The 27603-nt window shown below is 48.6% G+C and overlaps 1 long non-coding RNA gene across 7 annotated transcripts in view; it reads left to right on the plus strand.

The window, feature by feature from the left end:
* LOC102149248 (uncharacterized) overlaps nt 1-27603 on the plus strand; it is a 231144-nt gene that overhangs the window by 190019 nt on the left and 13522 nt on the right. For 3 of the 7 annotated variants that reach the window (XR_011421419.1, XR_011421414.1, XR_011421417.1), the window contains one exon: nt 19580-19765. The exons of the other annotated variants lie outside the window; for them this stretch is intronic. This is a non-coding gene — a long non-coding RNA (uncharacterized lncRNA). The remainder of the gene's footprint in view (nt 1-19579; nt 19766-27603) is intronic. 7 annotated transcript variants of the gene reach the window in all.

Raw genomic sequence — 27603 nt, forward strand, 5'->3', positions numbered from 1 at the left:
CCTGGTTCCTTGCCTCCTGACTGGTTATCTGCTGCTGTTACCAGTTGTGGAGAAATTGAGGAGACCCCAAGCCTGGGAGGAGCTAAGGCTACTCACAACCGAGCACCTCTGGGGGCCTGGCACTGTGCTGGGAACCTTGTGCCCTGTGGTGGCCACGCCCTGAGAGGGCTTCATGCCCTTTTCGCAGATTGTACTCCTGTCGGTCTGCTGGTCTGTTATTGGATAGCGCCATTCTCTCCGTTAATCCCACACATACGTTTGGAGGTGAGTCATCATTCTCAGTGTTTTGCATGTGGGGAAATTGAGGAACAGAGAGGCTGGCTTGCCCATGGCCACACAGCAAATGAGAGGTGATCCCAGATGTGATTCTGGAATGTTTGCTCTTTTGTTTCATAATAAGTTTTGGGGGGGAGGATGGGCTTGCTTTGCTTTGCTGTTGGGTATTTTCCCCTCACTGGAAATGCTTGTGCCTTTGTTGTCATAGTTTGTTTGCATTCCTGAGCAACAGCAGGGCTGGAGAGTGAGGGGCAGCCTGGAAGCACTTGGTCTGTTAGATGAGTCCTTCCAGAGGGTAGACTTGGATGCATTTTTAGCATAAATGCCAGCTGGACTAGCTGTGCTGAGGGACAGAGGGAGCCCCAGCCATCCCAGATTCTCTGCCCTGTGCGAGAAGCCTGGACTCTTCACCATGTGCCTCACATGATGCTTCCTGTGAAGTGACGACAGGCAGAGCCTCTGTTGACACTGGACAATGTGATCAGGGTTACCTTCGGCTGGTGAAAGATGGGCACAGTCTGCTACCGGGGCGGAGAAGACACCAGGCGTCGGCTCTGTCCGAGGTGGTCCCAGGTGCTTCCTATTAGATGGGCCCATTAAGCCCTTCCTCCCCTCGCTGGGCAGACTTTTCACCCCTATTTGTCAGACAAGGCAACCCCAAGTCTGGAACTTTAAGTACTTGCCCAAGCATTTGCTCAACTAAAGGGTGGTGGAGGCAGGATTCAAATCGAGTCCTGAGCCCCCAGACCCCTCGTCTGTCACTCTGCCACCTCCTGTAAGCAGCTTGCTGATGTTCTAAGAGGCAGTTCAGATGCTTACAGGAAAACAGAAGACATATAAAATACCATGGACCTTGCCTCTTTACACTAATTAAATGAGGAAACAATTTAAACCTCACTATCCATTGCTGTAATGAGGCCGGAGGACAGCAGGTGCATGTATGTGCTGCCTGCGGTAATTGGTAGACACCGGGAGTGGATTTTGTTAGCATTGTATGCAAAAATAGCCTTGATTGTGTCTGTGTATTTTCACTCCATTACCTCACTTCTCAGCTTTTTCCTAAGGGGATAATTCAAAGGGAGAAAACACCAATTTTGTGAAAATGTCTATTAAATATATATATTTTTTTTACTTTTGATTATGGAAAATTTCAAACATCCGGGAAAGTAGAGAGCATAATATAAAGAACACCCACAGACCCATTACCTGGTCTTAACACTTATAAACATTGGCCTTATTTATTTCATCTTTGTTTTTTCTAAAATATTTCCTAGTAAATTATAGATATCCTATTTCACTTCCAAATATTTCAGCGTAATTTTAGTTGTGATAATCAAAAGTTGAAATGGAGAATGGTTAAATAAACTGTGATGTGTCCACCTCGTATGACATTGAGACCCTTAAAATTATTTTGAAGTAGAAGCTGTTTTAGAACTCTCAACTTTTCCTTTGTACAACTTACCGTAGTTTGTAGTAATTTAACTGCTTGGTTATTTAATTAATGTCTGTTTCCCCTACTTATCTGGTTGGACAGTGTCTGTTTTGCTCACCATTTTGTCTTTACTGTCCAAGAAGGTACCTGGCATGTTGCAGGTGCAAGATAAAATTCGTTGAATAAATGCCAAATGAGCATTTTTAGATCCTTGAAATAACATGCTGAGTGACGGAAGCAAAGCACATAATCTCATATGAGCACAATGTGAAAATATGTGTGTACACAAATGACTTCTAGAAGGCAGCTCTGGGAATTTCGAGTTTTTATGCTAGCATGATGGGAAATATGGGTGAGATTTGTTTTTCTTGCCCTATTTCCTTCATGTTGTGGTCATGCGGTTGTAACAGCACGAGTCCATCACTGCCATCACGAAGGCAGCTGCCGTCATGTGTCCTGCTTGCTTTGTACAGTCCAGGAAAAAAGGAACACTGGCTTGGAGTGGAAAGACTTAGTTTTGAAGCTGTCACTCTGCTTTACTCCCTGCAGGACCCTAAGCAACCTCTGAACCTCTCAGAGCTTAGAAGAACTTTCAAGTTCCTTCCACTTAAAAATGTGATAATAGTCTCTGGTCTTCTGCATTTCTATAATTGAACGAGAGCATGACTGGATCATGGATGTGAAAGCACACTGTAAAATGTCCCAGAGCTGACTGCTCCCCATCCTTCTCCACCGTGACACCCACCCCAGGTATTCAGAGGTACTCAGACTCCCTGCAGGTGCCCTGATGCCCCCTGGATGGAGAGCAGATGAGCAGCTCCATGGAGGCGCACAGCACAGGCAGGGTTTTCTTAGGTGTCCATCTGAACATCCTTGCTGACAGCACACGTGGAGGTGACGGCTAACTCAGAGTGCTTTCACTGTTCTCACCCATCTTACTAATTGATTAGTCCATCAGCCATTCAGTGGTATTTACTGAGCCCTTACCACATATAGGCTGTGAATTCATTAGCCCTCTGTGGCTGCTGACCCCACCCAGACTCTGGATTTTTAAGTGGCACTAGAGTCTATGGACACTGGTCCCTGGGGTCATGAGGGAGGGTAAAGGCGGTACAGCCAGGGGATAGAGGGCAGCCCTATCACTTTGCAAGGAGAGCTTATAGTAGAGGGATCCTGGCTGACTTCCCCTATCGTTTCTTCTGAAGGATCCTGTCAAGGTGCTAGAGCCTAGATGAGTTTCCCGGGGCGGCCATAACAAAGTCCCACAAACTGGGTGATTTCAAACAACAGAAATTTATTCTCTCACAATTCTGGAAGCCAGAAACCCAAAATAAAGGCATTGGCAGGGCCGTGCTCCCTCTGAATCTCTAGAGTAAGAATCCTTTCTTGCCTCTTCCTGGTTTCTGGTGTCGCCAGCAATCCTTAGGGTCCTTGGCTTGTGGCTGCATCAGTCCTGTCTCCTCCTCCATCCTCACATGGCCTTCTTCTCTGTGTATGTCTATGAGTTTCTGCATCTCCCTCTCTGTATAAGGACAGCAGTCATTGGATTTAGGACCCACCCTAATCCAATAAGACCGCCTCTTAACTTGATTACATCTGCAAAGACCCTGTTTCCAAATAAGGTCACATTCACAGGTACTGGGGTATAGGATTTCTATGTATCTTTGGGGGGGACGCCTTCAACCCGTAATGGAGCCCAAAGCAAAAACAGTTCCTCCAGCTCCTCCTGACCAGCAGCCCTGTCCACCCGAGGACCACTGCCAGACGACGTACTTTTCCCCTGGGACCTGGACAGGACCCTTCCCATGCCTCATCCCTTCTGAGCCTACAACAACCCTGTCGTGCCTTCAATCAGGCACTGTACAAAACACACTCCCCAAGCGCCTACTCTGAGCCCAGGGCTGTGCCCAGCTCTGGAATACGAGGGTGTAAAGCCTGCTGTAATCCTTGCCCTCAGCGATTTTAAAGTCTTTCATGCAGTGAAGAGACTCACATGGGAATAAACAATTCAAATAATTACAACTTCCGATGAAGAACCAGAGTGCTAGGAAAGAGAACGCTGTGCTCCCCTTCTGGCCAGAGCTGCCCTTTTACAGAACTGCCTGGTCCGGGAGGAGCAGGAGGCAAGCCTTCTCTCCCCAGCAAAGACCTTGCAGAGGAGGGGAGCTCGGCACTGTCAGGGAGCAGAGAGAAGGTCGGGGAGGGGGAGGGTGGGGAGAAGGGGCTGCAGGGGTTCAGAGAGGAAGGCAGGGCCAGCTTGTGGTAGGGAGCGCACGTCTTATGTAGTGACTGCTCGGGGGTTAATGTGAGACTTGGAGCTAAATCGACAATCGAGCCCCTTCTTCCTTGGAGTGCTGTGGAGTCCACTGTTTGGCAAGTTTGGCCCTTGGCCCGAGTGACACCTGAGACTGGATAGTCTCAGTCCTGAGGGCCATCCCACGCATTGGAGGCTGTTTAGCAGCGTCCCTGGCCCCTACACCCTAGATGCCCATAGCACCCCTCTCCCCAGTCATGGCCTTCAAATATGCCCCCAGACATTGCCAAATGCCCCCTGGGGACAGGTGCCCAAATTGTCCTCCATGAGGAACCAGTGGTTTACATTAGGAGTCCCAACTTTGGCAACTCCAGAAATCCCTTTAATTGGCTCTCCCTCCTTGTGAGAAAGTTTTTCAATTGAACAAACATCGTTTGCTAAGTATTCATTTCTCCGCTTTCTTGCTTAAAAATATCCGCCAGTTGGAGTTTCCGGTCTGTGTTACTAGGCTGAGTTGATTTCATTCAGGCCGGTATCAAGCAAAGAAGCTTGATGTTTTAGGTGCCATCTGTGGCCTGACTGAAAAGGAAGATGCGGGTTCTGGTAGACTTCTTGACCAGTTGAAAAATAGCGTGAAGACCCCCATTGGGGAATCCTGAGACCCAGTTGGACTCACTGGTATAAACTTCACATTCACCGTTTACAGTCAAGGATTTGGGTCAAATGTCCCTGGAAGAAAGTTCCTTTGAACCTCCTCTGCTCCGGCAGCTGCCATCCTGTCTTCCCCCCATTTGGCCATGAGCAGTGATACCATTCCACATGTATTTATTCAGCGCTTGCCACAGGCCTGGCCCTTCCCTGGGCGTGAGGGTGCTGCGGCATGCAGATGACAAGCAGGAGGCTAAGAAAGAAAGAATCGAATCTCCGGAGGTGCTAAGTGCTAAGAGGGAGGTGGTTTCTGGAATTACAGGACCCTGTAAACAGTCAGGTGGCCCTCTCTCCGGCCCTGCCCTCTGCTCGGTCCTAGCTCAGCCCCCTTCAGGATCAATTCATGTTCATTGACAGGGCCCAGCTCCTGTTAGTTGCCTCATGGGGGACAAAGTCCTTTATCACTTAGAAGAACAGGCGCTGTGGCAGGCTGTGGCCTGCTCATCGAGAGGCGTTTCTGAGAAATGTTGAGGGTGCGTCTCACTAGGGGCCGTGAAAGGACGCTCCGCAGGGACCTTGAGCCTGGCCTGGTTGACGGAGCACCCTGTGACTGACATCGTGTTCTGCAGAAGGAAACATGGCAGTTCTCTCTCCCTCCACACAAGTCTTCAGCCAAGGCTTGGAACACAGAAGGGACCTTATAGCGTGTGAGGCTTTGTGCTCAGGTCCTGTCAGAGGGAGGAAAGGGACACAGGAGGCCAGGGAGGGAAACTCAGCCCCCTTGCCAAGTGTCCCCCGGCACCATGTGTCCGCCCCTCCCCTTGGCCACTGGGAGGCTTTCCTTCTCCTGCCACAATCTTACACCGGGTCTTCTTTCTGTCTTTGTTCCCTGGATTCCACCCACCGTGGGTGTATGAAATGGTAGCTGCTTGGCAGCATCCTCCAAGAGGGTGCTGTGCACCTGCACAGGTTCCCGCCCCTCCTCCTTTCTCCCTCCCTCCCTCCTCCCATCTCTCCTTACCTGCTGGCCACCTAATTCTTTTCCTTTCCTAATTCTCCAGTTCGGAGAACAATCCACACCAGCTGCCTTGCGGAGCCTTTCAAAGACACAAATCCCAGCCTGTGCCCTCCTCTCCTTTAGTTAATACCCTTCAGTGTCGTCACCCCCCCCCCACCCCCATTATCCTCAAGTTAATGCCCGAATGTCTTCATGGTCACTGCTTGGCTTATGAGGCCCCAGTGGGTTCTGGCTGGGCTTCAGGAAGTGCCCCGTCTGGACACTGGGAATTGGACAGCCAGCCCCGAGGGGAAAAGTGGTCTAGCCACAAAGAGCAGGAAAGACTCAAGGATTCAGTGGTTCAGAGGGGGTCGTGGTAGGGACCAGTGGGGCCATTGGAGCCTTCAAACTGGATCTGACTTGTGTTTTAACCAGATCGTTGTGGCTGCTGTGCTGAAAATGGACTGAAAGTGGCAAAGGTGGAAACAGAGAGCCCAGATAGGAGGCTGTTGCGGGAACCCGGGGTACTGCAGAAATCCGGGAATGGGTGACGTTGGTCTGGCCGGTGGTAGCAGAGGACGTTGTAAGAAGTGATCAGGTATGAATGTGTTGTGCAGGTAGAATTGGATATGGGGTTTGAGAAAAGAGGTGATCCCAAGGCTTTCTCTCGAGCAAGTAGAGAAGGAAGTTTCCATTTGTTCATGCTGGGATCAATACGAGCAGGGGGGGTTGTTTTGTTGGTTTGTTTTACGGGTAGGGGTGGAATTGTTTCGCTTGAGATGTTCGTCAGACATCCAAATGGAGATATCCAGGAAGCAGCTGGATATCTGAATCTGGAGTGTGAAGGTGAATTTTATGTGCCAAGTTGGCTAGCCCACAGTTCCCAGACATTTGGTCAAACAATAGTTTGGATGTCGAAGCCTGTGTTTTGGATGAGATTAGCATTTCCATCAGTAGATTGAAGGTAAAGCTCTGTACTGTCCATAATGTGGGTGAGCCTCCTCCAACCAGTTGAAGGCCTTAAGAGAAAAAGACTGCAGTTTCCCAAGGAAGTGAGAATTCTGCCTGCAGACTGTCTTCAGCCTTGAGCTGCAACGTGAACTCTTCTCTGAGTCTCCAGCCTGCTGGTCCACCCTGCAGAGCATGGACTGGCAGCCTCCACAACTGTGTGAGCCAGTTCCTTGAAATCTCTCTCTCTCTCTCCATATATATCCCATTGGTTTTGTTTCTGTTTTTCTGGAGAACCCTGACTAAATACATGGACTAAAGGAGAGATAAATACTTGGGTACATATTTGGGAGTCATGTTATTTAATCTTTGCCATTGGGTGTGATCACCAAGAGGGCGAGTGTGGAGATAGAGGAGCAGTCCATTGGGCTATCCAACACAAGTCAAGAAATTCAGAAACTGTTTTCGGGGTGTGTGTGTGTGTGTGTGTGTAACATTTACTGAGCTCTTACTCTGTACCAGGGATTCTCCATTTCTGGATGCTGCCTCTTCTTAAAACCAGAGCTGTCTATCTCCTTATTTGTTCTGGAAGTTTGGGAAATGATCCCAATGGGGCCACCTATTTATTTGACTGATGTTTTGCAACTCCTGTGTCTCAGCCTGTCCCGAGTTCTGGGCAGCAGAATGGCATCAGCCTTTCCTTTTCAGAAACCAATGATTCCGGCATCTTCCTTCCAGGCCATTTTCCGTTCCCCTAACCTCTAGCCTCTTGAAACCATTTAGCATCTCTTGATACCAAGTCATCCCATTTATTAAAATGTGTGGAGCCTCCTTCCTGGCAAGTGGTGGTGAGAATAGTTCTGCAGCCCCAAGGGATAGAGTCATTGGAACTTAGTGACTTGAAGAACGTTTGGTGTGAATAATGAAAAGTGCGGGACCGTGCTGCTGCATCGCCCTCACCCACTCTGTTCCTTGTTTTCTTTGTGAGACAGAATGTTTAGTCCATATTTTCCAAGAACTGTGGAGGTGGGTTGTTGGGGACAATTGATTTTTAGGGAAGTATTGTTCTGTATGTGGAAACCATGAGGCAAACAATAACATTGAGCAAGACCTGTCCCGATGACTGGGCCTGGGCAAATGGTGGTGCCAAGTGTTTGGGTCACTGTGTGGTATAAGGCATCACTTCTGCCTGCAGTGGATTTTGCTCTGGACTCAGCGTGACCCTGGGAGCTTTGTTCTAGCCAAATGTCAGATGGATCATCTACTTTCTAAGGCTGTGATTGATTCTAAATTAGAGGAGGTGTACCCTGGCAGGGAGGAGGGTCACAGGTCTGTGTGACGAACACTGAGTTCTGGTTCTCATCCTGCCCCTGGCTTGCTGTGTGAACTTGAGCAAGCCTCCTCACCTCTCTGAGCAGCAGTGTCTTCATCCATGATGAGTTTGGTCCAGGTGGTCTGAGAAGGGTGAGCCTGTGGCCAGTGGGAGGGTACCCACCCTGAAGAAAGGGCCAGCCCTCCCTCAGCATCCAACTAGCTTGTCATGCTGTGTGAGATCAGTGCTGCCAAATAAATCTTTGGACTTTGTAATGAAATGAAATTTCCTGAATTTTAGATGTGGGCAGTGAATTCAGAAATATTTAAAACATCCTGTGGGTGAAACCTGTAGCCAAATAGATCCCCAAAGTCTTCCGTTTGCCACTCAGGGCGACTGCATTGTTCCTCGTGGTTTATCACATGCTGGGGGGCCAGGAGAGGGCGGGAAGCTCATTTGATTTATTTTGTCTTGAAATCACTACAAGTTTTTTCAAGGAACTGGGTGAGCAAAGCCAGACTGGAAATCAGGTCACAGGATCGCTGTTGCCTAGAGACTGGAGAGGGGACCAGGCCTTCTTTCCTTGTGGGTGGAAGTGTCAGCCTGAGGCAGTGGACTCTGTTCAGCTCGTCTCCTTGGGATTTATCCCTGGGTCCAGCCATAACCAGCCTTCTCTCTGGCTCTGTGGACTATGTGACATTCAGAGTTGGAGGGAATCAAATATTTCCACGTTTTATTATTTTTTGCTCAGCAATATATCTTTTAGACCTTCTGTGTGTGTGTGTGTGTACACACACCTCATTCTGTTTTAATCACTGCATAGTATTCTATAGTTTTTTCAACTGTTCTGTATTAATGGACATTTTGCTTTTTTCCATTTTCCCCTTTTATTTCTACTTCCCCTAATGTCATGTCATAGAATTGATTTTATTCACCCTACATGCCACACCTTCCTCCTTCTTTTCCTTCCTGTCTTCTTCCTTTTCTCCTTCCCTTGCATCCATCCATCTTTGGATCCATTCATCAGGCAGCTATCCTTACAGATGCTAGATGGATGGGGTGGAACCCTGGGGCCATTCCTTGGCCTCCTGGAGCTCCAACCAATGGGAAACCAGAGAAGAAGCACACGATGGGATTCCCTGGAAGCAGGTTCCTCAACAGTCTTTTTGAAGGAGCTCTTTCTGGCCTTTTCGACTGTAAGGTTCTCTGAGGCGGGTATTGCTCTTTCAAAGGAGGAGTTGGCCTTTGGACCATTACCATGTCTGCTTCCCGCGACCTTCCTGGATCTCCATCGGCTGCCTGCTCTCCCCTTTTTCCCATTGCGAGGGCCTGTGGCTTGAGCAAAACAACACCATGGTTGGCTCCAGAAGGTTGGCCGTGAGAAGGGGCTAGTGGGATGGCTTTTCCACTGGCACAGGAGAGAGAACTGTGAACAAAGTTTCTAATCGGAAGTCAGTCTGAATTGGACACAGAACCTCAGTCTCCTGCCTTGGAGGAAATTAAGTAAAGATGAATCAAAAGGAGTAACTGGGGCGTGTGTACCAGAGACAAGCACAGAGAGGGGGAACAACCTATGGTCAACGTTCCTTTGTTTTCCATTGGGTCCAGAATGTGCGTCTTGTGCCAGGAGCTGGGTCTGTGCTTGGCTCTCCTTCCGTCCTCTGCACTTTATGCTTCTTTTCTTGCGGGCATCTCGACAGTGGTCACAGTCCTGATCTACAGAGCATCGCTCACCAGCACGTGGAGCTCTAGGAAAGCACAGTTCAGAGTTTGGGCTTCAGGGTCTGACCACCTGCTCTGCCTCAGTCACCCCAACAAGTCATTTAAACTTCGTGTCTCAGTTTTGTCCTGTGTGAAATGGGGAAAGTGTCACTGACTTCCTCCTAGGGGTGTCGGAGAGGGTAAAATGAGTTGTTCTGCATGAAACATCTGACCTAACCCTGGAACAGTGCCCAGTGCATAGTAAGTGCTCAGTAAATACCACACACACACACACGCACACGCACACACACACACACAGATCACATGTCTCCTTCTCAGGGAGGCCTTTCTTTCCTGGCCTCACACCCCCATCTCCCCTTCCCTCTTTATTCGTCTCCACAGCACTTACCGCCGTCTGACCCACTTGTTTATTTCTTTGTTGACTCTGCCCCCTACCCCTCATGAGCCCCCACAAATACAGAGATTTCTGTTAATTTTTTTTAATGCTTTATTCCCTGGAACGTGGGTAGGTGCCTAGGAAATATGTATTGAATGGTTGAATCTCTGTTTTAGAGATGACCCTCCAGGTCATGACTCGGGCACAGAGAGGTAAGGTAACTTGCTCAGAATCACCCAGCTACTCGCAGTTGGCAAATCTGAATTAATGCCTCCCTGCTGGTAAAACCAAAACCAAAACAAAACCAAGCATAGTGCCTGCCACATGGGGAGGACTCGTAGATGTTACATAAAATAATGATAATAATGCTGGCAACTACTGCCCCTGCCCAGGACACCCCGTTTCACTGTCCCCCAGTTTTTCTGGGTGAGCACTGAGTCTCAAACAGGAGAAGCTGTCCTGAGAGGGTTACGTGGGGGGCGCCCAGGCCTGTGGGCAGTGGCTGCACCTGGATTAAAATGGGTTCATGCCCCTTCTAGAGGGCTTCCCAATCTGAGGAGAACCGGGGTTCCGTAGAAACATCAGGGGGCTCACGTGGTGCCCATTTCCAGACTCAGTGGCAGCTTTGGAAATGTGCCAGTTTCCCCTCCTTTCACTGGCTGTTGGGCATTCCCTGAGCCCTCAGCGGTGCTGCAGGGTCCTGATGGACAGGAAATTGTTTCTGATCTGGACCTCGTCCCAGCTGTCCCCCAGTAGGTTTTATTGTTCCCATTTTTTAGATGAGGACACTGAGGTTCTGGAAATGTAAATACTGAGGCCGAGATTGGAACGCAGGCCTGCTAGGTCCCAGTGCCTCATACCCCTGCTCTGCTCCTCAGATGCTGTTATATTTGGGTTCTGACTCTTAAGCGTTTATTGAGCAATATGTATAGGCTGAGTGCCGTGCCTAATTTTTTTCTTGTTTGCTTATTATGGTTTTTAAGCTGTTTTCTCCAAACAAGGGCACTGTGTTTGTCAGAGGTATGCGGGGGAGGAGACCTTGTGACCCTCCGGATGACAGCAGTGAGCCATGGGGAGGGAGCCCAATTGTCAGAGCAGCACTGCTCTGGATTCAAATACAAGCCCAGCCTCTTGGTTGCTGTGTGATCTGTGTCCAAAAATCAACTTCTCTGAGCCTCAGTTTTCACATCTGTAAGATGCAGTGAGTACCCTTCCTTGGAGGGGACACTGAGCAGTTGAGATATTAAATATAAAATATGAAGCTTGCTGCCTGGTGCGTCGTTGGCCATCAGTGAGTGGTGGCTATTTTATGATGACGATAGTGATAATTACTATTATGATTGTATTTTAATACATAGCATTGTACCTAAATGTCACTTCTGTGTTTACCTTCCGGATCTTTGTCACTCCTGAGGGTACAGACTGAGCCTTATTCATCTCAGCATCCCCGCCTTCTCTCACAGCTCTTGGTGTGTGGTTGATGTGCCCTTATTGGAGGGCACAGGAATGAATGGATGGATGAATACGGAAGTGGGCTGGTGGTCTGTGGAGCCCGCTCTGGCCAGTTGTTGGGGGCTGCGTTTCCTGGAGTCTTATCCTCTCTTGTCAGATTCAGACCGGGACAACGGTAAGGTCGTTCCATTGTTCCCAGATAACATTTCCTATCTTAACGTCTCCACGGGGCAGCCCTGGGCCACACCCTGCCCTCCTGGCCTATCACTGAGCCCCCTTTGGACCCTGCCGGCTCCATTCCAGCCTGATTTGAAGAAAGCTTTCCTGCGGGGGCCCTGCTCCTCGTCTCCTCCCTTCCCTCAGTGGCAACAGTGGCTTCAGGGGGCATCTCTCTCTCCAGAACTTTTCATGTTCCAGTGAGGACCTGAAAAACACGTTAAATCAAGACACTTTACATTAGCCGGGCTCTTCATAGCCTGACCGACATCTTCCCCCTTCTGCCTCGCAGTCACCTTGTCTGATGGTCAGTCAGTTCTTACCCCTAGTTGAACTTGGGAGAAACTGAGTCTCAAAGTGGGTGGGACTGCTACCAATGTGGCTGGTTAGTGAGAGAGCCCAGGACCACTGCTAGCTCTCTGCGCCTCACCAGTGCTTTTGCTACCAGTTCCCACGGGGTGTGTTCGTTGGTTGGCTATACCCTTCTCTATTTCCAGAAGATGTTTGAGGGGTATGTCACAATTTTCATGATCCAGGGCACTTTCCAGTCTGTTAGCTCAGGGTGACATCCCAGCTGCCCCGTAAGGTGTCAAGGTATCCGGGCATCACCAGACCCGCCCTGTTGGTGAGGAAAGCAAGGCCTGGAGAGCCCGTGGCTTCAGATTACACATCTCGGGGTGGCAGCCCTTTCCCTTCTGCCATGTCTCTCTCACCTGTTGAATTTGACTCTTAGATCAGCTGTTCTCGAACTGGATCTAACGTTAGAATCACCTGAGGAATTTTAAAAATCTTGCTGCCGGGACCGACCTGCAAAGATGCTGACTTAATTGTCAGGAGCAGGGGGGTAGGGAGGCGTTATAGCATCTCGGCAGGTGATTCTGCTATGCAGCAACGCTGAGAACCACCGTCTTAGATCTTCCCTGTAACAGGGATGTTGGGAGCCGACATGAAACCAGGAATCCTCAAACTCGATCTTAGACCGTAGTGCCAGCCTTCCTAAAGCAAACCTGGGCTTAACTGTATGCCCTTCTGCTCAGACTCATGGCAGCTCATGTCCCAGAAGAACTGCTGTGCTGATAGAGGAAGCTGGGGAGCAAGGGAGATGGGAGCAGTCCCCAGAGCCATCATGTGTTGTGTGCTGGGCACTGTCCTCAGCACCTTACATATGTTAACTCATCCAAATCCCGATCCACACACTAGCACTATCTCTGATATCATCCCATTTCACAGATGAGAAGACTGTCCATGGAGTAGATCAGTAACTTGCTCAAGCTGGAGGGGCAGAGCTGAGATTTGAAGAGAGCGAGCTGGCTTCTGCAGGATGATCTGGGAACCATGGCACACTGCTTCCTACATGGCTGGGAATTTGCTCTCCCCAGTGGATCTTTCATGGTGATGCTGGGGCATAGCTCATCTGTCACTCTGCTGCTCAGGAGCCTCTGTGCCTCCCCAGCGCATCTGTAGGAGGAAGGCAGACTTCTTAGCACAGCACATGAGGGATGCCCTTTACAGCTGACCGCTGGCAGGCCGTCCCTCCATATTCCATGTTACACAAGCTGTTACTGCTCCTCTTTCTTGCCTAGTGAACTCCTATCTTCAATACCCAGCTCAGCTATCCTCTTCTCTAACTCATGCAGGAAAAGCCAGTGACGCCTGCCTTCCTCTTTGTTCCCAGAGCTCTTGATCCCTCCATCTGTGACCACATAGATCACAGCCTTTTCTGCAATATCCTCCAGTGAATCATGAGTTCCTCTAGGAATGGGCTCTGCCTTACTCCTGTTTGTTCTCCTCCCCTCAGCGTCTATAGCAGTGTTTTCGTTGGATGGCCACCTCTCACACGTAGGATGACCTCCTTTACCTTAGATTCCACAGTATTTCAGGCACAGTAACACGTTCTCTTTATCTTCCATCAGAGGGTTCTTCCTCTCTAATGGATGCTTTCCTTCAAGGTGCCTGGGGCTCCACATTGCATCATGGACATTTACTGTGTGTTCCTCAGCCGGGCTGTGATTTTGGAGGAGTCCCGAGCTCCCTGGAGGTTTGCCTCTCCAGCCTTGGGCTCTCTGCATTCTTCAACACCTCAGGGTCCAGAAGGAAAAGAGCAAAGCTAGCCAGCTCTGGGAACGGCCCGGGTGAAGAGAGGTGGGCGTCTCGCTTAGTGTTGGGCTTGATTCCTGAACTGAGCTGCCCCGGGTGAGGCGAGGCAGAGGCGGGAGGAGTGGATTCTTGGTGACTAGAAGTGAAATATGTGTGTTTCCTCATGTGCTCTTGTGGAAATGCCAGCAGCTGCTCACCAAGAAGTATAGCGAGGCCCTCTGAGGACAGGCCCCCAGGGTCCGAAGAGGATGGGCACACGGGGAGCCACCAGCCTGCCGTGGCACTTTTGAGACCTGGCTGCTGTAGACTGAAGAGGACAGGAAAGTTAAGTTTAAAAAACCCTGGGTGAATTCTAAGAATTTATCCTACAGAAATGTGTGCATAGGTTCGGATGACGTGCAGTGCATCATCTCAACGTTGTTTGAAATAGCAAACGATGAGACACGATCGATCGATTGATTGATTGATTGATTGACACACAATGCCTGGTTTTTAATCCAATAATAGATTACCGGATGTGTAAAGATACAGAAGAGTGTGGCCTAAACTTAGGGGAAAAAGTAGTGAATAGAAAACAGAATAGAATTAAGATTCCAGAGCTAAACTCACACTTGTGTCATCAATTTATTTATTTTTTTATTAAATAGACTATATTTTTTTTAGAGCAGTTTTAGGTTCACAGAACAATTGAATGGAAAGTACACAGAGTTCCCATACAGCCCCTGTCCCCACATATGCCCAGCCTCCCCTACTATCAATGTCCTGCACAGGAGGGGTACGTTTGTTACAACTGACGAATCTACCTTGGCACATCGTTACCACCCCAATCCATAATTTACATTAGGATCCACTCTTGGTGGTGGACATTCTGTGATACGTGTCTAATGACACGTTTCCACCTTCGTAGTATCATAGTTTCACTGATCTAAGAATCCTCTGTGTTCCACCTGTTCATTTCTTCTGATGAAACAGGATTTAAATGCTCCTCAATTGTTGATTGGTTGACAAAATTGTGATACATCCATAAAATGTCTGCACAGTATTGACAGTACAGCTGTTAAAGAGAAGCAGTGGCTTTATGAAGTGATATGGAACAATCTTGAAGCTATATCACTATCAAAAAGCAACATCCACCTTAACGATCTTGATTTTAAAAAAGAAGGGCATAGACCGTGTAGGGAGTGTGCCAACAGCTAACTAACACTAACACACAGCCACCTCTCCCAAATCAGCTCCCTGTACTTCCTGCATCCACACTTAACACATTCTGTTGTTCCTGCCTCTTTGCTGACCTGGAAGCCCAGGGGACAGAGCGCTCCAAGAGGGCAGGACCTGGGCTGTCCATTTGCAGCCAGATGGCCGGGCACATCCTAGCCTTTCCATCGGTATGTGTGAAGGCGTGAACGAATGAAGAGAGTGGGGAGTTTCTTTCCGCAACTTCCTTCTGCCTGCTACTCCTCAAATGCAGGAGGCTGGAGCAGAAGCCCCAGATGTCCCTTCTCCCCCTCCTGGGTACTGTCTTTCCCCTCCCCTCCCCTCCCTTGAGTTTCTATGCTGTGCAAGGCTTCCTCATTATTCCCCAGATTACAGAGACACAGGACATGGGGGAGATGCTTGAAATGGACCTTTGAGAGGATATGATGTAGCTGACATTGGCGGTTAAGTCAGGCAGATCTGACTTAATTGATTAATTTAGTTGTACTGGCCTAGCAAGGCAGCGGTTGGGATCAGACTCCCCATCTAACAGCATGCTGGTGAGTCAGACCCATGGGGTTTGAGTCCAGGCTCTGGCCGGGCTGCCTGTGTGACCTTGGCCATGTGACTTAACCTTGCTGAATCTCCATTTCCTGATCTGTAAAAGGAGGCTAAAAATGCTCCTCTTGAGGTTGTCATGAGGATTAGAGGTAATCACATAAGTGCGAGTGCCCTTTGAGGAAAGACGAAGGTGACAGTGCTTGTTGTGGAGGGAGACAAGCGAGGAGGGCCTCCCGTGGCTCTCAGGTGCTCCTCCTTCCTGGGGGTGGAAATCCCAACTTCAAGTCAGAATAGGTTCTAATTCAGCTCTTACTCTTTTATTCAGCGCACTGCTCTTGGCCACCCAGGGCTTTCAACTTAAGCAAATAAATAATCCTGCTCCGCCGGGCTCTGTGTTCTGCAGCCAGCCATATGTTTGAGGTTGATAGAGATCCTTATCCAGCGGGTAATATTACCCAGCAAGGGATGACATTTCTTATCAGAGGCCCTGCGGAATCAGAGATAGCGGGTCCTTTCTTTTTACCGGCAGCCAGGCCTCAATGTTCAAGGGTGGCAGGCAGGGCAAGAGGGGCGGACCAGGGCCCGGGAGTGGGCAGCTTGCACTGCAGTGGGCATCAGTCTGCCCTCATCTCTTAAGACAGCTGCTCTCAATACCCTGTCTTGTCAGAAGAAGGTCACTGTGAGATTTCTGCATAAGATTGAGGCAGGGCAGGGCAGGGAAGTGTGAACTGAGGAGGGAGGCGGGGAGTGCCATGATGCTGGACCAGAATGGGGTGGAGGCAGAGCGCTTGCCTCTGTGGGGCCTTGCGCTGGTACAGAGAGGCAGGTGGCCCCCTGCTACAGCACCAAGGTGGAGGGCATCTGTGCTGTGGCTCTGCAGAGCGGAGGCAGCTGAGGCCAGAGTCTCGGCTGTGGGAATGGTGAGGTGCTGGGTAACCTCGACGTCCCCTTCCAGGTCCCCCTGTCCTTTTCCACCCTGCCCTGTGCCCAGGAGGCCGACCTGTGTGGGTGCACCAGGATGGATGCCACATGGGGCTCCTGTGCCCCTGGCTCTGTTTGGGAGGCACTGGCAGGATGGGAGGGCAGGGAAGGAGTGAGGGCAGGGCATTTATTCTTCTGCTTCCTCCCTGCTGGGTTCTTGATTGATACAGCCAAAGTCTACACAGAGGCCCCTGCGTTGGAATCCTGATTCGGGCACGCACTTGCTGCGTGCTATCAAGCAAGTTGTTCAACCTCTTTGCACCTCGGTTTCTTCCTCTCTGGTATGGAGGTGACACAATTTTTCTTGACGTCTCTCACCACTTGCCTCTGGGGCTCACTGATCCTGGAGCGGGTGCACTGCTGGGTCCCCGAGGGCCCGTCTGAGGCCAGAGCTCACTGTACGTGAAGCCCAGTGTGGGCAGAGGAGGTCAGACTTGACCACCTGATGCTGGGGACACGTGCTCAGTGCTCTCCCCTTCCTGATTTTTGGGAAGTCCTGCCCTGTCCAGCCCTGCTCTCAAGTAGTAATCTTGCTATCATCAGAAACGGAAGGAGAAGCGGTTTCTCCCTCTCCCTGGACCCCTTCCAGCCAGTGGTTCTGCCTCTGCTTCCTTCCTGTTGGCCCTACTTCTTGTTTCCTTCCATCCCCCCTGCCTCTCCAGGCCTTCACGTTGAGGGTGTTGAGTTTTTCCCTCCCTCACCTCTCTTTCTGATGGCCAAGTCGAAATTCTGACAGCACTGCTCTGACCATGTGCCTGTCCAGCAGTCGGTCATTCAGACCTCTTAGCATGGCATTTAAGGCCCACCTCATCGTGACCCGGCCCTGTGGTTCCATGCTGGTCACCTTTGAACCTTCCTGTGGAGTGTCAGTCCTGGTAAGCAAGTCTCACTTTTGAACCTGCCATTGTCTTCCATTGACTTTCATGCTTCGATCTCATCGTTTCTCCTTTGGTTGTCTGAGGGGTGCGTGGGCTCTAGCCACAGACAGGGCTGAGTTCCCCGCCTAGCTCCACCAGCTGCTGGCTCTGTGACCCTGGGCAAGTCGCTTCACCACTCTGAACCTCAGTGTCCTCAACTGTGACATGGGCTAGCTCCTGCGCCAGGTTCTTGTGAGAAGCACAGTCTCAAGGCTCCTACTGGGGCGAGGCTCGTGGCAGGTCCTCTGTGAGTGGGGGCTTCTGTCTCTAACTGGCTGCCCTTCTGATTATCCAAATGCCACCTGTGCTCAAGGTCCATCCCATCCTTTGCCTTTCCTCTGGGTTCTTCTGCTGGAAGTCATCTTCCTCTGTTTGAAAGGCTCAGAGTGCCTCACGTCTGGACAGCGGGAATGGACTGCTTCTCTTTCTGCCTCTGTCTGACCTTCCAGCATCACATGGATTCCTTTAGGGCATGGACTGTGGTGTATGGTTCTCAGCTTGGCCACAGAACCCATTGATCTGGTGATTGAGAAGTTGACCCCAAGGGAATAGAAGAGCATCATTTGTTCTGTCATTGAATCAAATTTGATTGAGGGCACATGATATGTTAGGTGTGTGCTTGGCACGGGAGTTACAAGGAGGTGTGAGATGGAGACTGTCCTCACGGAGCTGGTCCTCCAGGGAGAAGGTCATCCGGTTGTGTGTGCCAGGCGCAGACAGCAGCCCTAGAAAGATGTGGGCCCCTACCCGTAGGTAGCTCAGAATCTGATGTGGGTTGTAGGGGTTTGGGGGGCATTCTATGACCAAGGAAAAGATGCCTCCCTTCAGATTGATGCCCCCATCCCCTCAGATCAGAGAGGATGGCGTTCCCTCTCCAGATGCCACTAGTGACCTTATCAGGTGAAGTTCCGAGGTCACCAGCACCTCTCTGTGTAGACCTACACAAAGCCTTGTTAGGTAAAGTCCACCAAGAGAGATGTTCTAGAATGTTCCAAGCTGGCTGATCATGATGGTGCCTTGAACACTCATGATAGCTTGTCCATGGCCAGGAAAGTGGGTGAGAACCAGCCAGCTGACCATCTCGGCCAACTTGTGGATCCTCTCCTCATGAGCCTCAGGCATCTGGGGCTGCGGTGGACATTATTTTCCCTCCACCACCAACACTCTTATCCAAGTCACCCTCATCTCCTGCCTAGATTACAGCAACAGCTTCCAAATTCCACTCCCTGGATCCAGTCTTGCCTCTCTGCAATCCTTTCTCCACTCAGCAGCCAGCGTGATCTTTCTGAAGTGGTAATCAAATTGTGCTGCCCCCACAAACATACCCAGGCCTTTCCATTTCTGCTCTTGGGATAAAAACCAGTATCTACTGGACTTTGTGTGGATTGACCCAGCTGTCTTTCTTCACTCATTATTCTTCATCCACACTGACCTCTGCCAAGTGATACAAAGCTATCCCCTTCCCTCCCACCTCAGGGCCTTTGCACGTGTTATTTCTCTGTTTGGAATGCTCATTCCCTCCATTTTTTGATGGTGAGTGCTTTCTTACCCTTCAGCTGTCCCCTTATTTTTCTCCCACTGCATTCTGCTTTTCCTTCATAGCATGATCTAGAATGATACATTTATTTATGTTTGCTTCACATCTGTTGGTCCTAGATGGACTGGAGGCAGTGGATTTATGAAACAGGAAGGGGTGAGGTCAGTTTGCTAGCTGGCTTTGAAGCAGACCAGAGGTTCTTTAGGATGATGATAATGCTCCTGATTAATTATCATAATGAGTCTCCTTTTGTCCTCACTGTCCGTATAGTGCTCCAAGCACAGGGGACTTGTCGGGCGACCAGGAGGACTGGAGTGGGCAGTCTGGGGCAGCCGGTCGGTATCTCCATGTGCCCAACTGGTTCCGTCCTTGCACTTGACAGGTCCCTCTGATCTTCTCGCATACAATGGATTGCAGGGAAAAAGAAACTTCCTGGCCTGACTGATACCAATTTGAAGGAAGCAGCTGCCTTTGGTGGGAGCAAGGAAACAAAATCCAGCGAGAGTGATAACCTCTCACCAATCTGTGTTAATTGAGGAACTGCGGGTGTGGGAACAGAGTGGTATTAACCAATAGGAGAAGAGCCCAGGTTTGGGGCTTCCTGGGTTTTAGAGGTTCCATCAGTTTCTACGAAGTGAGTGATGCCCTCTGTCCCCCAGTTTCTTTGTAGTGGCAAAGTGGAGTTCACTGGACATTTCCCCCAGTCAAAAGTAGATGACCTGTGCTGAAGATGAAGCTAAAGAGAATCTTGGAAAGAACTCGACAGTTCTTTGGACATCACCATGTGAGGGAAACTGAGGCCCAGAGAGGTGAAGCATGGTCCAAGGCCACACAGCCAGTTGGAGGTAAAGCCAGGTCCTGGAACCAACCATGGTTTCCTCCCCGCTTTTTCAGTAGATGTTCCATGCTGCCATCTTTGTTCCTGTCCCCTCTTGACAGAAGCATCGATGGTCCCCTTCAGCCATTCTGGTTGACCTCATGCTCTAGACTTATTCCTCAATGGCTTCAGTGTGGCTGGTAGCTTCTTGTCACATCCTTTATGCACCCATTGGTTTAACTGGACAGGCTCTGATGGCAGGTCTCATTTATTTTGCTAATTGTGTGATCCATGATGGTAAATCGTCACTGTGGGCTGGGGGTGTTGGGTCCAGGTTTGCAGGGCTACATGGCACAGAGTGGGGGAAATGCAGTGTGATGGTTACGTTTATGTGTCAGCTTTAGGCAATGGTCTATGTGTGTGTGCATGTGTACTGGGCTTCAGTTTCTCTGTCGGTAAAATGGAAATAATATTAATACCTGCTTCATGGGTGGCAATAAAGACTGAATGGGACAGAAAATGTAAAGCGCTTAATACACTGCCTGACATGGTGCTCCCAACAAGTAATGTTGGTTACTGGAAGCTGCATACTTGTCTGCAAGCCACGTGGGTGCATGAATCAGTTATCTATTTGCTGTACAACAAACCACCCCAAAACTTAGTGGCTTAAAACAAGGACAGGTTGCTTTTCTCATAGTCTTGTAGGGTGGTTGAGTCCTGCTGGGTGGTTCTTCAGCTCTGCTTGGAGTCATTTGGAGTCAGCATGTGGCCGCATTCATGGGGAGCTCTGCTGAGGCTGCATGGCCAAGGTGGCTTCATTTACACACCTGTTGCCTCAGCTGGGGCGACTGGAGTGGCTGGGTCTCTCTTTTTCCATGAGGTCTTGTCATCAGTAGTCTAGCCCAACCTTCCTTACAGTCTGGCAGCTGGGTCCCAAGTGCCTAAAATGAAAGCTGCCTGGCCTACCCCTGGCTGGGCACAGAACTAGCACAGCATGACTTCCATCGCATCCTATTGGCCAAGCAGTCACAGGCCAGCCCGGATTCAAGGGCAGGAGAAGTCGATGCTGTCTCTCAGTGAGAGAAACAACACGCATGCACAGAAATGGGAGACATTCTTGGAGGAAACAGCACTGGACACAGTGTATCCCAGGGTGCGGTTGCTTTTGAAGTTTATGACTCTCAGTCTCTACTCTGTTTAGCCTCTTGGGTTATCTGTTATAATGTGGTGAGTACAGACAGGAACTCTGGAGCCAGCCTGTCTTGTTCCAAATCCTGCCTTTGCCACTAACTAGCTGTGTGAAGCAAGTTTCTCATTCTTTCCATGCCTCAGGTTCTTCATCAGGAAAATGGGGATAATATTAGTGCTAGAGTAGACTGTGCATGAAGATTAATTGAAATATATATATATGTGGGCACATATGCCTGCATGTGTATATGTGAACATAAGTGCATATATAGATACATGTGTATATACCTAAGTCTGTCTGTGTTTGTGTGTATACATGTCTGTGTATATGTGAATTCATGTGTATATATATTGTGGGTATATATACACATATATGTTTAAATATATATATATGAAATTTAAGACATAGCTCATAAGGCTATTTCCCTGTTTATATATAAGTTTGCAGCCTGCAGAGAAGTTGCAGCCTGCCTTGTCCTGGACTTGGTCCCAGTGTCTTCCAGAGAATTTTAAAGTTGGACCCAAGTGCTGGCGCGCAGCTGGGTCTTGAACTGAGGCCTTCGGAGGCCAGCGCCTGATACCTCCTCTACCACAGGAGCGGCTCCCAAGCCGGCCCTTGGGAAGTATCAGAACTATCAGTGGGTCCTGGTAAAATAGGGATTATTCTTGGGTCCCACCCCAGGCCTGCTGAAACCAAGAAGTAGACCTGGAATCTGAACTTTTAACCAACTGCTCTGGGTGATTTTGCTGGAGACCGACACCATGCTGCTTCTGCTCCTGGCTGCTCTCCCAGCCACCCGTGCTGCCTCCAGCAGTGCCATCTTCACTCTCCAGTTAACACGGTTTCCTTTCTCCTCCCAGAAAAACCTAATGCATTCTTCTCACGCACAGCCAGGGTCTCAAAGGGGCGCAAAGCGCATATTCCTATTTGGATTTTCAGTCTGATTTCGCTTTCCCACATCACCGAGAAAGATGTGCTGTCCTTGCCTCACCTTTCCAGGCTGAGCTGAGGCCAGGTTTAGCTCCAGGTGGCCCAACCACCCTGGGCCTCCCTCCTTTCCGTAATGAGCTGACTTCCCCCAAGTTACAGCTTTTGGGCGATGTGACCCATTGCTTTGTTACTACTCTGTGTCTTCCCACTAATTAAAAAACAACGGCCGTTTATTGAGCATCTATGCTATATACATATATTGCTCTAATTATTACCCTGCAGGAAAGATATTATTATCCTGAAGCTAAGAGATAATGAATAATTTATAAAAGGGCACGGAGCCAGCATTCACGCCCTTGTCTACCTACCTGGAAAACCCTTTCTCTTTCCTGTACCAGAGGTGAGATATGTAAGATTTCTTTTCAAGGCCATAGGTCCTAAATACTTCTTTTTAACATATGTGAATAAGATCTTGCAGAGAAATTGTTTCCAATTTAAAATGTCCAGACTGTCCTTGGGGTTACAGATGTATTCTGGAAAGTCGAGCTGCCCAGGCTCTGGCCGCGTTGGAAGGCACATAATAAGACGTGAGCCCAGCCGGGCGCGGTTGCGGGGAATGGCGCTGCTCCCTGCCTTTCTCTGTTCAGTCTTTCCGTTGTAAACACGTTTTCTTCCCCACGCTTTGGCATGCATCATGATTTACCTTCTAGGTTGTCAGGCCTTGTAGAAAGGGGTTCCGATCTTGGCATTAAATTGCCCCATTTGTGTGTGCAGGGCCTTGCCATTGCAGAGCACTTTCCAAACCTTCGTGGGTCCTCACAGCTTCCTGGGGAGAATACCCGCCTTGCAGATGAGGAAAACAAAGGCTCACGTGGTGGAATCATCGGGTCCAGGTGCTAGTCTTATCACAGCCACCAGGAGTCCTTCTGTTTAATAGTTTCTTACTGAGAGAGCGTGAAGCGCAGTCGAGGCTACATTCAAATTATAGGAAGAGACCTCTGCCCGCTTGGTGAGCTGGCGCTCCCCTCTGCGAGTATTGCGGAACATCTGACCACTCAGTGCGTTGATGTGTTTACCTGACCGGCTTCCCCACGAAACGAGGAGCTCTCTCTGCCTCATCTGCCTGTGTTCTTCAGTGACTAACCCAATCCCTCGCTTGCGATGGGTGCTTTGTAAGGATGCATTGGATAAATGAATAAATAGCAACTCCACTTTACCCGTCAAACCACTTTGGGCGTATTGAACTCCTGCCTGGGCACCAGTTGTACTTCATTTCTTATTACAAAGCACTAAGTACCTCTTCCAGAAAAATCTGCAAATCCAGACAAATAAAAGGAAGAAGCTAGAAACACTTCTGTTACCACTCAGCGGTGACTCATTAAAAGAACTGACACATACACACACACACATATATATATACACACTCATCATAGTATGCTAGTATACACATTAGTTTGTACGTGGCTATTTTAGTAAACACATGATTAATTCCTTCCCAGGTCAGTGTGCACACTTCCCTCGCCATTTGATTGCTCAGACACCCAGATTCACCATTGTTCAGACATAAGTGGCAGAGCCCCTCCAGTTTTTCTTAATGTCTGGGACAGACAGTTACGAGTCAACTTTTGCACCATAATAAACAATGCTTCAGTGACTGTTCTCGGATTAAATCTTTGTGACTATATTTTCCTATTTTATTGGGATATATTCCCATGAGGTAGAATGGCTGAAGCAAGGGCTGTTTAGGCTATTTAGGTTGCCACGTTCCCCTTCGGGAAGTTTGGAACAGTTTCTCCTTCCACCACCGTATCTGAGACCACCATGGCCCTGTGCCCTCTGCAGCAGGAACTGAGGTAAATGTGCCTTTTCCAGCCTCTTCTCTTTGGCCCGTGACACAGCACCAGATGCATGGCTGTTCTTGGCCTACATGGCCCTTCTTCAGAGGCCCTCCCTCACCGTGCGCTGTGTAATGCTCCTATTGTTTCCCCTTCCAGCCCGTAGTTTCTGTAACACACGTCTCGAATCAATTAAATCGTGATTTGTGGTGTTTGGAGCTGAGCCTGCATGGGTCTGGTTCCCTGTTGTGTCCTGGCAGCCAGCATGGTATTTCATAATGGTCAGAAGCACAGGCTGAAGTCAGAAAGACCTGGATTTACCATGGTTCTGCCCCTTTGCTCACCCAGGTCTTCTCTTTCTCATCTGAGTATTGGGAGTTATTATGTTGCCTGCCTCGCACAATGATGGGGATGTTTAAATGAGACATGGTGCGTGAAGAGCACAGCACACAGCTTAACGTATGGTAAATCCTTAACTATTGCTGGCTGCAGTGTGGTTCGTGGGTAGGTTGTGAGTGCTTACTACATTCCGGGCACTGTTCTAAGTGGTTTGCATCAGGAGCCGGCCCTGTGGCCCAGCAGTTAAGTGTGCATGTTCTGCTTCAGTGGCCCGGGGTTCGCCGGTTCGGATCCCGGGTACGGACATGGCACCGCTTGTCAAGCCATGCTGTGGTAGGCGTCCCACATGTGAAGAAGAGGAAGATGGGCATGGATGTTAGCTCAGGGCCAGTCTTCCTCAGCAAAAAGAGGAGGATTGGCAGCAGATGTTAGCTCAGGGCTAATCTTCCTCAAAAAAGAAAAAATAAAATAAAATAAGTGGTTTGCATCAGAGATCTGCAAAGTGCGGCTCAAGGGCCATATCACGCCCACTGCCTGTTTTTGTACAGCTAGGAATGGTTTTCACGTTCCTAAATGGTTGGAAAAGAACTCAAAAGAAGAATCATATTTCATGATACATGAAAATTACATGAAATGGGATTTCAGTGTCCATAAATAAAGTTTTGTTGGAGCACAGCATGCCCTTTCTTTTATATATTGTCCATGGTTTCTGTTACACTATGATGGCGGAGATGAGTAGCTGCGACAGAGCTCTTCTGATCCACCACACCAAAATATTAACTATCTGGCCCTTTCCAGGAAGAGTTTGAGGACCCTTGGGTTACATGTGTGAGCTCATCTAATCCTGCGTAGTGCAGGCGGGGACTGTCACCATCCCCTTGTACACGCGGGCAAGTGAGGTACAGACAGGTTAAGAAATTGCCTCAAGTCACACACAGCTTGTAAGTGGTAGAGCTGGGGTTTGGTTTCTAGGGCTGGGGCTCCCAGTGGTTCCACCATAGGGTGAGGTTCTTGGTCTTCGCAGGTGAGGGATATGAGGCAGAAAGGTGAAGTCATGCATTTGTGAGTGGTAGAATCAGGACTTAGAACCAGGTCCGCTGGACCTCAGAGTTCTTGGCCTTTCTCTTGTAACAGGTTCTTTCTACCCCTCCAGTCTCCTAGCATCACAAGCTAAACACAGAACCCAACACACAGAGGCCTTTGATACGTCCTTAAAATTGCAGGCACTTGAAAGCATCGAGATATATCCACGAGACCAGAGTCACTTGTGGGTTTTTCTACCCTAAATGTTTGTGGAATGAATGACTGCATCTGGTGACTAGCTCCTGGCTCTTCAGAGTTTAGACTTCGAGACAGGTCAGGGACTTCTGGGAAAGCAGCAAACCCAGGAACTTCTCATGGGAAGGGGACCTAGGAGGACGCCAATTATCCTTCCAGGGTGGCTGGGCGTTCTTCGGCCACAATGCCACACGCCTCTTCAGTTAAAATTCCACTGAAAGAATACTGCTGTCTTCTCTTTGCATCACAATTGTCTTTACTTCTGTTGATTCTGAATGTTTCTTTCTTTAAACAGTTTTGTTGAGATACAATTCACACACGATACAATTTACCAATCTTAGAACGTTTTCACCACCTCAGAAAGAAAGTCTGTGTGCTTTAGTTGGCATCTCCCAATTCCCCTTGCACCCCCAGTCTTAAGCAACCTATAATCTACTTTCTGTTGCTATGCACATTTCATGTAAATGGAATCATACAATATGTGGTCTTTCATGACTGATTTCTTTCACTTAGCGTGATGTTTTCAAGGTTCGTCCACTGTGTGTCATGTATCTATATTTCAGTCATTTCTGTGCCTGAATAATGTTCCATTGTATGGATATGATGAATTTTATTTGCTCATTCATCAGTTGGTGGACATCGGGTTGTTTCCATCTTTTGGTTATTATGAATAACGCTGCTCTGAATGCTTGTGTACAAAGTTTTGTGTGGATCTAAGTTTTCATTTTTCTTGTTCTGTTAATTGTTTTATTGAGGTCATATTGGCTTATAACATAGTGCAGTATGTTTTCATTTTTCTTGAGTATATACACCTAGGAATGGAATTTCTGGGTACTATTGTTACTCTATGTGTACCCTTTTGAGAAACTGCCAGACTGTTTTCCCAGGTCCCTACACTGGTTTTCATTCCCACTTAGAGCTGCCTGTGCTTGCTCATCACTCCTGCTCATCTTTAAACATAACAGATTCCATTTATATGAATTTTTAGAGCACACAGAATTAATCAATGGCGCTAGACGTCAGCACAGTGGTTGCCCCTGGGAGGAGTGCAGAGACGACTGGGAAAGGTGCGGGGCACTTTCTGGGTGAGGGAGACGTTTTGTGTCTTGGTGGTTTAGTGTGTCTGGGATCTGCATTAGTCAAACTCACCAAACAGCTCATTTAAGATCTGGACATTTCACTGTGTGTTAATTATGCCTAAAATTAAAAAAAAAAAAGTACAAGTGAAAAAAACATAGGTGGAGGGGGAAAAATAAAAAAATATAAATTATCTCATGACATGACTTATCTTACCCACCTTCTCCTGGACAGAGGGCCTGTGCCTGGCAGGCAAGGCCAAGTGTGAAAAAAAGGCTCTTAATTGATGTGATTAACTGCTTCTCAATAGGGAGCCTCATTAACACCAGGAGGGAGGAAAGAAGGTTATTTTTCACTCTCCCAACTAGGGGATGGCACTAGAAGGGCTGGTCCTGCCGGTCGGGGAGGGGCAGTGGGAAGTCCTGTTCCAGACCCTTTGGCACAGTAGAGCTGCATTTCCCATCAGCATTAAGATGCTTTTTTTGTCGAGGGGGCGGTCATTTTCTCAATTGCTACAAAACCTATTCTCCATTTTCATCTATGGGGAAGAAGAAACCAACCCAATTCCTTTCTTTTTCTTTTGGCATATTTTTCAAGGCCAAATCATCCACCAGAACATGGCATTAAGATAGAACATTCTTTAGCCCATCCTAGTGGCTGATGAACAGACGACGGGAAACAAACAAAACAGAAGTTAAGGGTTTAATCTCTTCCCCCTTGGAATCTGCCGAGAAATTTATGAATTGGCATAAGTTCACAGAAGATTAGGTTTGGGCAAGCATCACTAATTACCTAAAAAAAAAGTCAATATTGGGGCCCGCCCAGTGGCGTAGTGGTTAAGTTCGTGCTTTCAGCTTCTGCGGCCTGGGGTTTGCTGCAGTTTGCTTGGTTCAGATCCTAGGCGCGAACCTAGCACCGCTCATCAAGCCACGTTGTGGTAGCATCCCACATAAAATAGAGGAAGATTGGCACAGATGTTAGCTCAGCAACAATCTTCCTCAAGCAAAAAGAGGAAGGTTGGCAGCAGATGTTAGCTCAAGGCCAATCTTCCTCATACACACATGCACACACAAAATCAGTACTATAAAATTTTTTATAAAATTGTATCGTTTTATTGGTAGGCTAGAAAAAAGTATCTTTGGATAGAAAAAAGCCTACAAGTATAAACAACACCATCATTTTTAGAAGGATGTTATTACATGTGTGTTGTCTTTTCTT

This window comes from Equus caballus, chromosome 9 (assembly GCF_041296265.1).
Source record: "Equus caballus isolate H_3958 breed thoroughbred chromosome 9, TB-T2T, whole genome shotgun sequence".
Classification (NCBI taxonomy): domain Eukaryota; kingdom Metazoa; phylum Chordata; class Mammalia; order Perissodactyla; family Equidae; genus Equus; species Equus caballus.